The sequence below is a fragment of the Echiichthys vipera genome, assembly GCF_963691815.1.
Source record: "Echiichthys vipera genome assembly, chromosome: 22".
Classification (NCBI taxonomy): Eukaryota; Metazoa; Chordata; class Actinopteri; order Perciformes; family Trachinidae; genus Echiichthys; species Echiichthys vipera.
This window is the reverse complement of record NC_139847.1, coordinates 4,762,678-4,781,647: the sequence shown is the minus strand read 5'-3', so window position 1 is coordinate 4,781,647 and position 18,970 is coordinate 4,762,678.

The window sequence follows — 18,970 nt, the reverse complement described above, 5'->3', positions numbered from 1 at the left end:
CGCAACAAACAAACAAACAATATACGCAAATCCATTCTTCTTCAAAGGAAGCGTTTGTGATACAGAACAGTTTCCAATGATGGCTTCTCGGGTTAATAAACCCTCCCTTCATGAAAGCTATAAGGTCCCATTTTGTTGATACTGTTTCAGAGAGCGTTGATTCAACTCTAAGGTCATTTTGGAGGCTGTGGTTCGTTGCTGTATCACATTATACAAAGTGGTGTTTGTTATTCAGCTTTCCCCGTAAAAAATATTTAATAGTGTCTTGCTTCCAAGTATTGTTGCTCACAATCTTTATAACATATCAATTAAGCATCTTTATGAAGATGTTAGTGCTGTGATTTACTGAAATGCTCCTATAATTATGCAATACGGTACAACATTGATAAATAATTTGGTAATACATAGTGCACTTGGCACGAACAAGCTAGCTAGGCGTTCTGCAAAATAACATGTTAATCACCATAGTGTGAAAGGTCTAGACAACCATTACAAGCCTGTGTATGTGCAGTATGCAGACTGTTGCATATATTCTGTCCCTCCCTATATGGACATTAAAAAGCACCCCATAAGAAGATGCAAGCCCTCTGTCTTTCCTTCCTGCACCCAACACAAGTCAGTCAGGTGCTCTCGAATGTCCGTCTGGGCTCAGTTACACACAATTACCTGTTGAGTCCTTTTAATTGCATTATTTTCCATTCCTTGCAGCTCCTATCCTCTTGCTCTCCTCTCTATCCCCCCCCTCCTGCCCATTTTTAATGTTTCCTCTCCCACACTCTGACAACATCATAGCAAGACCCAACAGAGACAGGCGACTGTTTGGAACCGACTGCAGGTCTCCACTCTGCCTCCCCATGTGCCATTGCTACGCCTATTAGCCACGAGCTAATTACCCAGTGGCACTCCCCATGGAATTGGCTAGTCCCACACTAAGCTAATTAGCAAGCACCTGATTGAAGGGGCAGGGCTGGCTGAGTGCAACTAAGAATGACAGACATGGGAGTAGAGGTAAAAGTAGAATCACTGCTTTGTGGTTCTACGCCTCCACAATTAAATCAAAACTGTCCAGACATAAAATATATGTAGTGAGAACTTTGAAGGAATTTAATAAAGAGGAAAAGAAAATATTTTAGGGTGCCTTCACCAAGGCACATACGATTAGTTTCACCATTTCAGTATGCAGCCAAATGTCTCCCCGTTCTGTTCCTAAGTTATGCAACAGTAGGACGTCACAGGGAAGCCGACCTTTGACCTTTGTGATACATACATCCCAAATTCAACTGCTTGTCCCTATCGGGGTCACTGGAGCCGATCCCAGCTGACATCGGGCGTGAGGCGGGGTACACCCTGGACAGGACGCCAGTCTATCACAGGGCACATAGAGACAAACAGAGACAGACAACCAGACACACTCATATTCACAACTACGGGCAATTTAGAGTCATCAATGAACCTAACACATGCATGTCTTTGGACTGTGGGAAGAAACCGGAGAACCCGGAGAAAACCCACGCAGACACGGGGAGAACATGCTCCTGATTCAAACCAGTAACCCTCTTGCTGTGAGGCGACAGTGCTAACCACCACACCTACCATGCCATATAACATGTCATAATGTCCTTTTATACTGTTCGACATTTGTGAAATTGAAAATTAGTGGAGGAATTCTTACTTTATGGAGGATAAAAGAGTTTTGTGAGGTCACAGTGACATTGACCTTTGACCAACAAAATCAGTTCATCCTCAAAACCAAGTGGACATTTGCACCAAGTTTGAAGAAAATCCCTCAAGGCATCCTGATAAAACATATATCATTTTCAGGACAATAGGACGGACATGTGACCTTGACCTTTGACCTCCAAAATCAGTGCATCTTTGATGATAAGATATCGCAAGTATTAGACAGACGCACAGACCTGAAAACATGCCTTGTCATGGCTGTCGTCGGCATGTAGGCATAATTAGAAGTGGGAAGAAAATGATTAGATTACATTAGATTACACTTTATTGTCATTGTGCAGAGTACAGAGACAACAAAATTCAGTTAGCATCTAACCAGATGTGCAAAAACAGTACATGCAGTAGAACAGCATAGTAAAGGTGGGAAAACATATGCAATGGATATGGCAGCCAGTTTGATGAAACACAAAAACTACATTAGCATTTGAGCTAATTGAGGAAACATTGTGCAAGATTGTTGGAAAGCAAAGGCTTACATATTTTTCGGTCGTTAGCATTAACAAACCAGTAGCATAAGCACCTAATTGGTCGCATAATTCGTGTTTATGCTATATGGGATAATGTGTATTTTTTTGTTCATTAACCACAGCAGAACCACAGCTTTGTATAGCATGCAGTCATCTGCGTAGCGCTAAACGAGAATCTTACATGGGTCATTACACTGCTGGAGCTCCATGGTGCCACTCAAGTCTGGAGGACTGCAGTAGATAATAAGCACTACCAAAGATAGCTTCACACATAGCTTGCCACAGAGGAACAGGACTGTCACTGGGAACACCCACTTGTACATAGATTGCGGATAGAGAGACATAGTAAAAGCTATGCTCTGTGGTCAGATAATATAGTAATCTACAGGGTTTGCCTGTGGAAATAGAGTCTTCCATATAGAAAAAGACGTGACAACAGACCAAATCGTTATAAATCCTTTCAAATGTCTGCATAGGCATGTGACTACAGCATGCGTGCTAATAATAAAAAGCAGCTTGTCATTTTCTTTGTCTCACTTGTCCTTGAGATACAATGCATGTGGTAAATGCGCACAAGACGTCTCTGCGTGTCTCAGCCTCCACATTGCAGGCGCTGTGTGGTGCTCACAGAAACACACACAGCATGCACAATGAGGATGCCGCCACACGCACTTTCATTGGCAGAACAACGGGCTAATCAGGGAATTGATGGACTAACAAATTAGACCGACCTGCTGGTCAATGAAAAAAGGAGCAGCTTCTGTGATAGGAAGCAGAGAGGCCACAGGACCTGTTTCACTGATGCCACACCTTGCATAGTTCTAAATTAAACTTGCTAAACTGAAATTCAAATTATCCCAACCAGCACTCCGTTGCTTGCAGGAATTTTATGCTATTATTAATAACTTGAAAGCAGAGAGATGAGAGGAAATGGAAGACAGAACGAGATGAGAAATGACATGCTACAAAGGTTCTCAGCCGGACCCGAACTGGGGATATTGTAGTCCATGTAGTCAGCACTTTAACCTGCCAACACAGCCTGCAGATATCTGTACTGGACACTTTGGTTTCTGGTGCATAACAAAATAAAAATACCTATTGCACATGGAAAAGATCAAGTACACACTATGACTTACCAGAAACTTACTGATGCACACAAAAAGCTATCTGGTGCTTACTAGGAACAATCTACTGCATAATCTATGTTTCTAAAAGCTTTGGGGCTTGCAGTAAAAAAAAATATTTGGTGCAAAAGCCGCACAAATATCAGTGCACACCAGAAAATACCATTTGACAAAATTTTGATGCATTTGTGAATGTTAGCCTGGTTCTCACTAGTTCACAGTGGAATTTCGCTGCCATTATATGGCTCAGGTGCAGCACCGAGGCAATTTTGTGCACTGCGTAAGATGAATGAAAGCAAAAACAATGTGGACAGTAACTGGATGAGCTGACACACATGGACGGGCTTGCGCTCCTCTTCTTCCGCCACTCGCTGTCGCAGGAGTTCAGTTGTAGGAAATTTCCCATGGTTATCCCCAAAGCAATTTCAGACATTTCACCTCTCATCCAAGAGGTTTCCTCAGTTCATGTACGCATCTGACCAGACTTGGACTGGACCAGGACCAGGACCAGGCTGGGACTGGTCCAACTCCCTGGTGTGGAGATCCATGTGTTTAACCTCTCACCAGGCCGATGATGTCACTGGAACCCTTTGTGCTCCAAGTGCCAATGACCGTCGTTAGAGTGACAGTCGTTGGTGGGAAGTTGGTTTTGACTTCGTTAGTGCTCTATTGAGTCTTAGCGACAGTCGTTGGAGTCACAGGAGGCCATGAGGGGATGTGTACTGAAACATGCAATAATAATTAACAAATTCCAACGTTACCAGTTCCCTTATCTGAAGGTTTTGATTCGAAACCTAAGTGCTCTAAAACCCCAGGGACCACTGCACTACTTATTCATACCACAAACAATCTGAAACTATCTTGTTCATCCCACAAACGGGCGGGCCCTATAGAGGGTGGTGCATGGAGCCCTTCAGATGTGGAACAACAGTAGTAGCATTATGAATGGCTGATCTACTTAAACAATCCATCCTGGTTGAAAATCATCAGAATGAGAAAACACTTTTTCGGTCATATAATATAAAGGATCTCTGCTGCATTAAGTTTGAACGCCACTGTGTCATTTTCTCCTCAGTGACTTCCATCTTTTCCTCCATCTTTAAATCACTTTAATGAGTGCATGGAGACTAATTACTTCCAATGGCTTTGACTTCTATCATCAAAAAATGAGCCGACAAAAGGGACAAGAGTCCTCCATACTTATTAAGGCCAGGGACAAGGGTTTCTCATGTCCCCTTTAATGAGCTGCATGTCCGGGGTTGTGAGCCGGTGCTCATTCAGGTGTCACTTTAGAAACAATACTGAACACAACCCGACACGTTTTTTTCTGACCAAGATAGTTACATTTGGGGAATTGCTTATAGCGAGACTACTAAGTCTAATTTTACCTGCAGCAAAGCGTCCCAACCCTGATACCTTTGTCATCACCGTTTATCTTAAATTATATACACTCTGCGGTCATTGCTGCATCTCCGCCCACCTGTCCAACTGATGAATAGTGAACATCAGGTTGCCGTAAAGTGATATAAAACGCGGTTGTGTCAAAATAGTTTTAATGATTATGATTACATGAGCGCATTATCAGACCTGGTATCGCAGCATCCCTCGTCAAAACTGTCCATTAACCACGCAAGTTAACTTACACATGCACGCCTGCTTTACACACACTGCACACTGTACATGTAACTGCACAGATTAATTAATGCACACACACGTACGCAGTCTTCCCATGACCACCACCCACAGGCTAACTCTGTACAGGCCACTAACAACACTGTGACAGGTGGAGATAAATCTCCCTCCATGTCCTGAGCTGAAGAGGAACACTTTCAGACTAATTGGAGAGAAGGGACTTTATTGTGACAGCCAAGGACCGGGCACCCTTGTTAAAACTCCACTTTCAAATTGCCCTTCTCATTTTCCACCTGTTATGGCAAAGATCTCGATAATTAAACCCAAAGACAGGAAGGGAGAGTACAGTGTAAGGAGACGCAGTCCAACAAAATGATGTATGCTGTGCAGGAATGATGGTTTTCTCACCAATATCCACACACAAACTGAATGTGCCAGACATTGTTTGCACTGCAGAAGTCATATCAGGGTTTGTTTGGAATAAATATAGTGTAGCTGTTTTATTAAACTGAATTTTCCCACTAGCACCTCCATATTTCATACCAAACATTTCAGGTCCGTATGTTGTTGAAACACATCAATGCATTCACATTGTTATGAATATTTACCATTACTGCAGCAAAAAGAGAGAAAACACACACTGCAGGAAGTGTAGAGGCCCTATCTTTGAATGACTTCATCACTAGTTTCTCACACTGTTCTGGTTTGATCTTGGTCCGTTCTTCTTCAGTCTCTTCCACAGTAGGAGCTGCATAACCCGTTCTGCAGTGTGAAAGGGGGCATTTTTTTCTTGCATAAAAATTGCAGCTGATTGGGAGACAATTGCAGTGAAGGTATTGCATGTTGCCGGGGAACATTTGCATCCACCCTGCCATGTAGCTGGAGAAGATGCCCAACTCCTGCTGCAGAAAACATCCCCCAAACCATGACATGATATTGCTAAAGTTCAATTATTTGGGTCTGATGGGAAACATTGTGTTCATCGTCGGACCAGGGAAAGACTGAACCCAAAGTATCTAAAGAAGTCAGTTTAATTTGGAGGGGGAGGTGTTAGAGACTAGATCTAAACCCCATAGAGAATCTCTGGAAAATCCTTTGCAACAAATCCCCAAAGCAATTTCAGTCAAAAGCAACTGGACTTGGTTATTTGTCGAGGAAGATGTTTCACCTCTCATCCAAGAGGCTTCATCAGTTCATGTATGCATCTAACCAGGCTGGGACTGGACCAGGACCGGGACCAGGACCAGGCTGGAACTGGACCAGGACCAGGACCAGGACCAGGCTGGGACTGGTCCAACTAATTGGTGTGGAGATCCAGGTATTTAACCTCTCACAAGGGCGATGATGTCACTGAAACCCTTTGTGCTCCAAGTGCCAACGATCGTCGTTAGAGTGACAGTCGTTGGTAGGAAGTAGGTCTGGACTTCGTTAGTGCTCTGTTGACTCTTAACAACAGTCGTTGGAGTCACAGGAGGCCCTTCGTGAACAGTTGTTCTTTGAGGTTAGATTGTTGAATCACCTGGGAAGGGATGAAAGGGCAGCATTGTAAATTGGAGATAAGTGGTGTCTTAAACCTCCTCCTCTGTTTAGCGATGGTTTCTCTACTTTTACATAGATGCTTCTTTTACTCCTCTTTCAAACCATCTGTCCTCTCTGTCCAGGATGTGGACACTGTTGTCATCAAAGGAGTGAGCTTTCTCCTTGAGGTGTAAGTGGACAGCGGAGTCCAGGCTTGAGGAGTTAGCTCTCCTGTGTTGGGCCGTGCGTTTATGCAGTGGTTGTTTTGTTTCTCCAGTGTAGAGATCTTTGTATTCCTCGTTGCATTGGACAGCATAAACCAGATTGCTTTTGTGGGTGTGTGGTGTTCTGTCTTTGGGATGTACTAGTCTCTGTCTGAGTGTGTTACTGGGTTGGAAATACCCAGGGATGCAGTGTTTGTTGAAGAGGAGTTTCTCTAATACCCCAGCCACATACGGAATGACTATGTTGTTTCTCTTGCTTTCTTCTTTTTTCAACCTATTCGGTTTTCTCAGGAGGATCTTCAACAAATGTACACATGGACACTGCTGTACATGCTAGTACAGCAGTGGTATAGCCACAGTGAATATTCTATCAAATTCTGAACAATAAAAAATAATCAAGTTTTTATGATTTGTTCTCTAATTTTCATCTCCAGTGTATAGCTTTTACTTTTCTAAGACACAGCAGAAGCTCTAACTGGCTTTCTTTGGGATAAACAAAACATATGAAGCACTTCATCACACATTAGTATTGACATGTCTTTATTGTGTCCTCACTTTATAAAAGCAATCAAACAATGCAACAGTGAATGTGTTGCTCTCTACAGATGATGTATTACCCCGCCGGGCCTTTCTGTAAACAGTGTGCACTGCTCTCACTCGATGACGGACTAACTGAACAGGAGGAGATACCCAGTGGACCTTCTCAAATGAATTTGGTTGACAGTTTATTAATATTTTTGACATGGATTATATTACTGAAGTGAAGAGATGATGCCGAGCCTATAAATTAGTGCCTTAGAGTCTCTTTGTCTTCTAATTTTTAGGGTAATGTTTCACATTTTGAGCGATACGTTAATTGAAGTACTTCCGCAAATACATGAGTTAAATTTTGTAGGGAAATTATTATAATGCCTGAAAATAACATGGGAACTATCTGACTGGGTGTGCTGAGGGAGAGGTTAATGTGTATGGTAACACATTATGATAACCATCACTAATAAAAGATACATTGTAGTTAATTAAACTGTTACTAATTATAAATTATACTATAGTTTGTTATTTTTAGGGACTTTTTGACTCCGTAGTACTGACAGATGACATTATTAGCCTTTACCAGTACACAAATTATCAGTTGTTTTATAGATCAAATAGATTTAATGGGTCCAAATTAATGATTATTAAGCATAAGCTGCAGCTTTATAATCGCCATCTAAATCATGTTTATAGATTGGTTTACAAAACTATAATTAACTATCCAGCTAAATGTTGAAACAAATAATTTCATAAACTCAACTAATGATAAAATAACAGAAAAACGATAAAGTTTCAACAAGTTTAATAAACTATGAATTTACCATTTATTAATGATGTTCATTATAATGTGTTATTGTCAAGAGTCGGATCTGTCAGTACCCTCCTCTCTCCCTTTTGTGTGAGTTTGTCTCCCTTTGTCTGTCTTTCCCTGCACGTGTCTCCCTCTTGTGTCTTGTCATCTAGGTCCGGTAGGCGTGTTTCGCACAAGCTGCAGCCTGTTACACTGATCACCTGTGGACTACTTAAACCCCGAGTTGACAGGCATGCAGCGCCGAACCGTTGTTATCCTTCCCTTGGTAAACTATCCCCCCCGGATTGGCATTCCTTACTTGTTTGTGGTTTTCACGCTCCCCGTCGGTAAATATATTAATCGTTGCTTGTCTTTTGTTTTCTCCGTAGTTTCCTGTGTTCCTGTTTCCTCGTCCGTTTCCCTGATCATCCGTCGTTGCCGTGTTCCTGTTTTCCCTCGACCGTCTCGTCCCTAGTTACCTGTTACCCTGTAGTATTTTACGTGTTTTGTTTGTCGTTTATATTAAACTTTTGTTTGTACTTTTATTCCGTGTCCGTGTCTGCATTTGGGTCCAGTCTCTTTGTGTTATCCCCGTACCATTCATGACAGTTATCTCAGTTGTCAGAATCCCAGTTGTGTGAAGCTAAAATGTCCTTACACATGCTCAGAACTGAAACACCGACGTAATGCTGCTGCCTTTTCTTTTACATCTCATTCGTCCAATCAGAGCATCCGTTTCCGAAGCTTCCTCTCATTCATAAACAAGCTTCTTTCCATCGTCTTCCTGCCGCACATCTCCGAGACGCTCTTTGCCCTACTTGCTTCTCCTTCCGCCCGATGACTCAAACATCCTAGACACTTTCCTGCAGAGCGCCTTTGGGGCCCGCCAAGTTTCTGCTCCAGACGTTTATCATGTGGGCGAGGGAGTCTGAGTCAGCATCATAACTGTGCTCAAAAGAATTATTTTGCATCCTATAATGCACAGCCTGGTCAAGTCTTTTCTATCTCAAAAGTTATCTGTAGTTTCTCCTGGGCCATTCAGAGAACTTCAAATGCTGCGAATTCGGTCAAAATCAGGAGTGAATGAATTAACCAACAATGATTGAAGAGAGAAAAGCCTGCATTCCCTTCAATCACTAATGTTTTGTTTATCCCAAAAGAGAAAAGATGCTCTGTACACTTCATTTCCACAACAACAAACAAAGAGTAAAGTGTCTCCAACTCTCAAACACTGCCCCACCACAGCCAGTGACCTCATCACTACTCTAGGGATTTGATTCAATTTCTGTTCCCTGTAGGATGAATTTTCATCCATCACTGTCATTTGGTCAATATTTATCGAGTACTTTGGTTTGTACCAAATTGATGGAAGACCGATGACGGAGAGGACATGAATGAAATGAGGGCGGCTGTGATCAGGAGGAAAGTGGTCGGCGGCTTCGATCCGTGGCTCCTCTTGTCCACATTGTCCTTGAGCAAGACATTAACCCCAAATTGCTCCCGATTGTTGGTGAGCACCTTGCATAGTAGCTCGTTGCTGTGAATGGGTGAATGACATGTATGTGCCAAAAACTGCAGGACGGCTCCAAAAGCGATTCAGTCCCCAAAGACCCCCATGGTAAAATGCCAAACTGTACATCAGAAGTAAGCATGTTTACAGCCTGGTACAAAAAGAGTTTTGGTTTCTAGCCACGTTACCCAACCATGATAACTGTACTGGGGGGTGATGAAATTACATCAAAGCTTAAAGTTCTGCAAAATTAAGAGTGGGGCTGCTTTAAGTGACAGGTGGGTGCCGAAACAGGTGGCTATTATAGACTATAGGTTTCATTTGGCTCCACTTCTTTGTTCATTTCTTCGTGAGCAGTGAGTTAATTGGCGTCAGGCACCCACACCGAGCTTCGTTTTGACTCTTCAGGAATCTTTCGGTGATGTCAAAGAGAATACATCCATATTTAATTTGGCCTCACATAGCTGCTGTTTTCTTTTTGTGTTGTTTACAGTATCCACATGGACTTAATTCCCTTAATAATTAAATAGTGTCTATATTACCACCATTGAACTTCTCTGTTCAGCTGCTTGCTATTGATCACCTTTGATGTCTAGAAGGTAACCTTAGATCTAGAAAAAATAGCAGAAATTAGACACAATTCCCAACCACAGATACTAACTTTAACCATTCAAGGTCAATGTCTAACCTCAACCATCTAACTATAACCATTCAAGGTCAATGTCTAACCTCAACCATCTAACTTTAACCATTTAAGGTCAATGTCTAACCTCAACCATCTAACTTTAACCATTCAAGGTCAATGTCTAACCTCAACCATCTAACTTTAACCATTCAAGGTCAACGCCTAACCTCAACCATCTAACTTTAACCATTTAAGGTCAATGTCTGACCCCAACCATCTAACTTTAACCATTTGAGGTCAATGTCTAACCTCAACCATCTAACTTTAACCATTCAAGGTCAATACCTAACATCAACCATCTCACAGGACTTTTGCAAATCTTGGGTTACCATTAATACATGCCCAAACTCCAGGCTGTTTAAAAAAAAAACGGGGCAGTGGCATATTGTGTCACCTTTATTTTATTGGACATATTAACACTTTTGTTTGGCAGATTTAATGTACTCTAAGGGCGCATTCACACTGTCTTTCCGCACCGGGCCAAAACCGTTTTTTCAGCTGAAGCCTAGTGCGTTTGACCAGTGTTTGTGCACCCGCTCCGCGCATAACTGCGGTCAGATAGGTGGGCTTTTGTAGAGCGCGGTTGCACATGTATGAGCACGAGCACAATGCCTACGGCAGTTCTGACATAGAAAATAGAAGGACGGACCATGCGCGGACATTTAACAACAACAACAATGGCGGTGAAAGGTTCACGGTGGTGTGATGCGGAGGTGGAGTGTTTTCTGCAGATTTGGTCGATGAAAATATTCAAAAACGGTCGACAAGACGCACAAAAACTCAGAGGTCTATGGAAAGATTTGGAAACAAAGCCACGCATCGCCATGACGTCATCAATGCGTGTGACGTGTTACGGCGTGATGACGTATGGACAGCAAGAAGCATTTGCGCGAGGCCCAGGTAGTGTGAGTACAAACGGGCCTGGGGCGCGTGGGGAGAGGGAGGGGGGACAAGTACCCTAAAGCCCGGGGCGCGGTCGGAAGGACAGTGTGAGTGTGCCCTAAGAAGGTCATTGGTCGCTTTTGTGTCTTCTGTTTGTCTCCTGTGTTGATATAAACCTAGTGTTTGACATAGAGTGGATAATCATTATTATTATTATTATTATAAATAAAGTAAATTGAAATTGACTTGTATTTTGCCTCTATGCGCATGTACTGCACATCAGTCCGACCTGTGAATCGAACACAGGTTTCGGTAGCATCTCGCTAACCTTTAGCGGAGGTGGATGATGAATCTAGCGGCGCCGAGGGAGCAGCACTGTGGGTGTTGCTTCCACTGCTAGACTTTAATTATACTGCAGCTGCAGCTACAGTAGGATAAAACATTGCCCCGTCTTTCACACTTTTTATATAAAACAACAGCTTCAATCCCCATTTGTACTAATGTGTCATTACTTTGAGTCATACGTACGAAGTATAATAAAATAAAAACATAAGCACTTCACCCTGAAGGACCAACAAGTCTCTGCATTCATTCTGATTATTCTGCCTTAGTATTTAAATTGACCTCAGCTAATCTTTTTAGTCCCTCAAACAGCACATTTACAGACCTGTGGGCAACGTTGTACTCACTTTACCAATTTCCTTGATTAGATTTGGCATTTAGAGGATACACAGATGCATATAATATAGTGTGTTATGTTGTAAACTTCACATGTATACGAGTGTGTATACTGCATCGGGCAGAGCAGACGGGCACAATCAGACCCTCGGGGCAACATCATCGGGTGAAAGCAAACTAGCACTTTTGAATATATGAATACATAACAACAGTTGTGAGTGTGTTTGTGTGCTGTGGCGGTAGTGACACGTCGAACCGAATAAAAGTGTGACAGAAAAAAAGGTAGTGTGTGCACATGCAAGTGTGTGTAAGAGACCATTCTCCCAGCTGACTACAGGGTCAGAAGGCTAATAGCAACTCGCTAGTAAGACGTGAGCGAGTCGCTCTCCACCTCTGGGCTTTCGTTTGGTCCCTTCAGTAATAAGCGATAATTGAAATCTGCATCAAAGCGCAAGTTTCTTGCTTCTCGCACTTCTTAAATCGGAAGAACTGAGTCAGTGTTGCATGCGTGTTCTTACAAAACCGTTCAGACGTGAAGACGCTCACAGGAATAGCACAAATATATATTTATGTGTGTCATTTTCCGACCCTGGGGTTCTTTCAATCAAAATAATGACAAAAAAGCTGTTAGGTGACATTGTGACACAGCGCGGGATCCTGGGAAATCAGATCCTGCCAGTCAGCTTCTCTCGGTTAGGATTCCTTTAGTGTTCAGGTGTACTGCATAGGTCTCCTTCTCCCCAAAAAGAACAGACAAGCTAATTAAAGCTAATGAAACACTGAATGAAGCAGCTTCAAATTAAAAGCCAGTGTTGCTATGACGCCGTTCCGCTCGTCAGCAGGCTAGAGACATCAACACTGACGCAGGCACAAAGACGAGTTGACGCCATTGACGGCAGCAAATGGAACAGTGAGTCACCTTGAATAAAATTACAGATTTCTGCCGTTTGAACATTATTGGAATATTTTGGATATTGGAAGAACACAATTCAACTTTCTATATAACAGGTCGAGTCGTTTTTAGACATTTTAATGCGGAAACAAGCAATTTGAAGATAGAGAAAGCAGAAATTGCGATGAATTTGAATTATTTTGTTAGATAACTAAGTTATTAATAATACAATTAAAAGTGTTGTTTGTCGATCCAGGAAGTGGGTATAAAAGAAAATCCAGCAGGATGCTTTCAATGCAATGATGGTGGAAAAAATGATGCCTTTGGTCTTTGTTTAGTCTTAGTTTACAACCTGTGATCACACCAATGTTACTATTGTATCATCAGTGAATGTCAGAGAACAGAAATGAACCTCAATCAACACAGCGTGCCATTCAAATCATACTGGGTATGGATCGAGAAGATGTCAACCACTCACAGGCTGATGAAATGCTTTTTAAAAGGGGGTTAAGGATGTGTCACGGCAACAATACAGCTTTTCTCGTGGACACACACACGACACATTTAGATATGTTTGCACACACACTGTAGAAATACAGCAACACAAAACTCGATGATGTTAAAGCAACAAAATTCTAACATAATAAATGCATTTAACTTTGAGATTGAGTGCGATAAAAGGTCAAAAATGATCTGCATATTAAAGCTGCAGTCATTAAAAAAAAAAAAAAAGCGCCCCTACGTGCACCTAGAGCTTGTTGTTTGTTTTGCAAAAAAGCGACCGCGCCCGTATCATCCTGTCCGCTCAGTGCAGGGCGGTGAGAGCTGAGTAACAGTTCCTGCACACGCCACAGATCCCCACTCCTCACGCATGTTACAACATCCCATGCACACGCCGCCAGCTAGGCGTACGCTAAATGACGTTTGCAATTGCAATCTATGCGTAAGTTAGCCAGCCTACTTCCGTGTAGCGTGTACTCCATGTGGTTTATCGATAAGAGAAGAGAAGGGCGCGTTCACATAAATCTGATGCACGTGCACTGAAGGGAGGGAGCCGAGGAGCTTGGTGGTAGAGGGGGAAGGACGTGAGAGTTGTAAACATTTGAAATTTGACAGAGTCAACATCGATCTGCCAGACGCGCCGACTGCAGCTTTAAGAGTTAAGTGAAAACTTAAAGTTAGAAGATTGTGGATGCAGCTGGAGCCCCTTTAAACATTGCTAAAAGGTGTTTTGGGTTTGAAGGAGATCTATCGTTAGAAGACTAAGATGGTGAATTATATGAGGAGGGTCTGGCACACACACACACATACACACACACAGAACCGGCTCTCTGATATGTATAAATCTTGGCAGAAGTCCGCCGGTCGTCCAGAGACTCTCAAGAACCTTCAAGTGTATTTATGGTGCCTCTCTGATTCCTGTGTTCAAGAGTCCATCATCTTCTTGACACTGTATCTCTCAATCTGAGGAGAGTCCGTGTCTAGCAAACTGGTGTCACTTTTTGCTGGCAAATGTTTAGAGACAAACTGAAAGCGTGCAAGAAGCAGTTTCTCTGACAACCCGATGTGACACCCTGAGTGGTAAGAGCCTGTTTCGTGCGAGTGGGTCGAAGTTGTGAAGTGAAGTGTTCTCAACATGTTGTAAAGATGTCCTTGTGTGTGTGTGTGTGTGTGTGTGTGTGTATGTTATTGGTGTTGTACGGTGAAAGATCAAACAGTTTAAATTCTCTTTGTTGAAATTTTTGGGGTATGTGTGCATGTTCAGGAATCACTAATTGATCCGGTTCCCACACACACAAGCAGATATTTGTGCTTCCTTTGATCGCTGCGTAGAACTATCTGACTTTTACGATGAATCGTGTAATTAACATTACTACAAACCGCTTCTCACACGAGAGGAGCTTGTACTTTTTGGGTTACGTCCCACATGACCTAAATTGGACTGCATTTGTCGTATTTGGCATAAGACTAAGTACTTGGTTCATAAAAGGATGCAGGACCAAAGCAAGTGAAAACTTGTAGCAAACGGATCCGGATGAAAAATAAAGCTCTGTTAAAAACCTTAGAGAACGGGCACAAGGAAAGTCAGACTAGCATTGGTCATGCATGTAAAAATACTTCCCACAGTGCATTTCAACATTTAAAGGTCCCATATTCGGCTCATTTTCAGGCTCATACTTGTATTTTTTAGGTTTCTTCTAGAACATGTTTGTTCAAAAAACACATTATTATTCCAATTTTTAAAGAAATTCTCTGGAGTCCTCAGTGTTTCTCAAATCATGTCTTTACTAAGTTGTATGCATACAGGAGAGACGCTTCCCAACCGGGTCCCAAATGTTCTCTGGCTCTCTCCAAGTAGCTTCAGCATATATACAGTCACATCACAGCACCTTACAAACACAAGGACACCATCCTGTCTTAATATCCCTGTATTCACCCTCTGTCTGAAATGCTCCGTTTTAGCGCCTGTCTCTTTAAGAACCCCCCCTAAAAAGACCAGTCTGCTCTTATTGGTCAGCATTTCCAGGTTTTCTGCATCTGCACACTCACTGCGTCTCTGCACCGCCATTGCAGCCGGGGAATGACTGTAGCAGCACTTTTTACCTATATATAGTATAGTTGTGACATCACAAGAAGTCCTGATGGCTCGTATAAAGACACAGTTTCTACATACATGCTGTTTTCTGTGGTTTTGTTACTTTCACAGTTTTTATTTAGCACCTCCATCTTTATGATCAAAAAAGACACGGACATATTACTTTTACAATGTGAAACCTTTAACTGTCTTCACACGCCAAGTAGTACTCCATCCATCCATCCATCATCTTTAACAGCTTGTCCCTGACAGGTCACAGGGGGGCTGGAGCCGATTCCAGCTGACATCGGGCGTGAGGCGGTTTACACCCTGGACAGGACGCCAGTCTATCGCAGGGCACATAGAGACAGACAAACATTCACACTCACATTCACACCTACGGGTAATTTAAAGTAAGAGTACCCAACACGTGCATGTCTTTGGACTGTGGAGCGGCCGGAGAACCCAGAGAGAACCCACACTGACACGGAGAGAACATGCAAACTCCACACAGAAGGGCCCCAGCCCGGGTTCAAACCAGGAACTGAATACTACTGAATTAGTAAAATCTCTGTGCCTATAACATGTATACGTACTCAGAGTGCAATATATCTACCTGCTTCTGTGCTGTCTTGATGTCATTTATCACATAGAGTGAAATCAGAAAAGATTAAGATTAACCCAGTTTCCAAACAATAAACAGCGAAAGGCTGCGTTTCCACAGCGAGCTAGTTAGCATCACTCATTAGTCTCTGTACAAAGACACGGATATTGATCTATTTCCTCCAGAAACTATCAATACGCTAGTTAGGATGAACACACACACATGCGCACACACACACACACACACACACACGCACACGCACACACACACACACGGAACCTGGACAAGAAGTAATATCCTTACAAATCCATCAGTACCATCTGCAGGCTTCAGCGGCTTCTCCCGCGTGTTTACTCCTCTTGCTTCTCTTTTCGTTAATATTTTAATGGATAAATTGAATGTTCAAAAGGCCGTTCAGAATTCAAGTGCATTCAATTTCTTCAATTGGCCGTGACGTACATTTTACACTCTTTTCTTTCCCTCACTTAAGCAGATAGTTGTTTCCTCCTCATCTGCTGATCTGACCACGCCATGCTTGGAAACACATGTCTACACATTTGAGTTCAATTAGCTGGAAGATCATTAGAAAACGTCTAAGTAGCCATTTGGTGACTAATCACTTGTGATTTAAATAGAAAAAAAGACATTTTAATCTAAACGCAGCTGAGAACGCATCATTTTCCTGTCTGTGAGAGGTTATAAAATGTTTGAACGCTGATTGAATTTTCCACAATAAGAGTTTCAGATCTTCAGAATTAAATTCTTTTGCTCTAAATGACTGAAAAACGGTTGAATTCTAGGAAACGGCTCTGGCCCATTTTGCTCCAGCTAATTGTAATTAATCACCTGCTTAGCTTCTGCAGCTAAGGTTCCTCAGGGGTGAGATTCAGCATGGTGTACGTGAAACCACACTTGAGTGCAGAGCAGATAATTGTGAGTGCTTCTAACCCACGAGAAAAAAGGAAAAATGGTCTCAAAGCAAAAGTGATATCCTTTATGGGGGGAAGCCAGCAACAGAATATGCATCAATACGCTGAATGTGCAGATGTCAATAACCATTATGTTGCATTGTGTTTGTGTGTGTGTGTGTGTGTGTGTGTGTGTGTGTGAAGCCATTAGAGATGAGGTATTGGATTCCACTCACAGTAGCTGGCCTCAGTGGAATAATACAAGATAATGAGCCTCAATATGCACTGGCTGCTAGCTTAATGTCTGCTCCTTTCACTAGTCCCTAGATCTCTCCCATACATCAACACACACACACACATGCAGATCACACTTATCTGTGCATTACAGTCTCACATAAAACATGTTACACACACTTGCAGAGCATTGGGTGAATGCAGGGATAAACAAAACGGTGGGGATTTGCATGACTAAAAATACCTTCGGGGAAACCTGCTCTGTGTGTGTGTGATCACTCGTGCATGTATGCACATCCTACACGTGCACAGGGGATCATACGGGTAGAAAGACCCGTTTATCTCGTAAAAGTGATCACAACGGATACATTTACATAGTAGGTGTTCGAGTCGACGACGGAGGATGAGATGGATGAGGTTAGGGTTAAAGGGAGGGAGAAAATGAAAGGAGAAGACAGTGGGAAAGGGGGAGGAAATAATTCTTAAAGGTACAATATCATGTTCCTTTTAAGGTTCATAGTTGTATTTTCGGTTTCTACTAGAACACATTTACATGCTTTAATGTTGAAAAAACACATTATTTTTCTCCTCCTGTCTGTCTGAATATAGCTGTATTCACCCTCTGTCTGAAACGCTCGGTTTTAGCGCCTGTCTCTTTAAGACCCCCTCCTGAAAAAGACCAGTCTGCTCTGATTGGTCAGCGTTTACAGGTCTTCCACATCTGCGCTTTCGGTATCTCTGCACCGTCATTGCAGCCTGTAACATCACTGTAGCAGCACTTTCTAACGATATATAGTATCGTTGTGACATCACAACTCTAAGGAAGTCCTGACGGCTCGTTTAAAGACACAGTTTCTGAATACAGGCTGTGTGCGTTTCTCTGTGGATTGATTTTGAAGTTCTCACAGTATTTTTTCACAGCACCCCAAACTGCGCTGTGACAAAGAAAGGACATATTGCAAAATACGAGCTTCCTGCCAGTCATCTGTCGCTCCGTTTCACTTTACTGGGAAGTCCGAAGTTTCGGACCTCCAACTAGGCAAAGTGCACAGGAATGCCTGTCAAAGATGAACCTCCTACTAGCGAATTTGGGGGAGATCGACAGGCATTCCAGTGCACTTTGCCTAGTTGCCTTCCCATGGCACTGGGATGCAGTCTATCTCTCTCACCACACATGTCAGGGGACATGAGAGCGTCAGAAGTCAGGCAGGGGGAAGAGGGTGGGTCTTTGGAAGGAGATGGAGTTGATCATGTTCAAATTTGTACTCAGTGCTGTGCAACATGCCAGAAAGGGATGAAATGCTTTAAAATCTTGTGTTTACCAGAGATTTGCTCATAAGTTTCTTGGGAATAAATCATTTTGCATTAAAAAAGCATATGTGCGACTAAAGCTACAGCGGCCCTTCTCCTAGATTCCTTAAATCCTACATCCCTTTGTTTCTCATGTGTTGTTTACATCCGGAGAAGTTCAAGCTTCTCTTACATGTTTGAAGTTGGGAGACGAGCAGAAAAAGAGAGAGCGGTTAGACAGAGCGAAATATCTCTTTCGAAACACCGTGGGAGGCAGAAAGGAGGAAAAAACATTAATCCGTGGCTCAGTGTCACACCTCCTTCCTCCTCATCTTGTGCCACCCGCGCAGCCTGCCAGTCCGCTACAGCACATTACGCTTTGAACGAGAGGGAGTAAGTCACACAGTGGGGACTTCCAGATTTCAGAGAGAGAGAGAGGTCGATATACAAACAGAGTGAGCCAGAGAAAGTGCTTTCATCTGCAAAAACACACACTCACTAAAGTGGGTAAGGAGGAGGAGGGGATGGGGAGGGCTGATGACTTAACGCTCCGTCGGTCCGAGAGGCTGTGGCCGTGTCCGCGGTGACACGCCGAGGGGGAGAGGTCAAACTTGTTCCTGTCCATTGACTCTCTAACTGGAGAGCTCATCACCCGCCATCAGACGTACTTCCCCCTCCTCTCT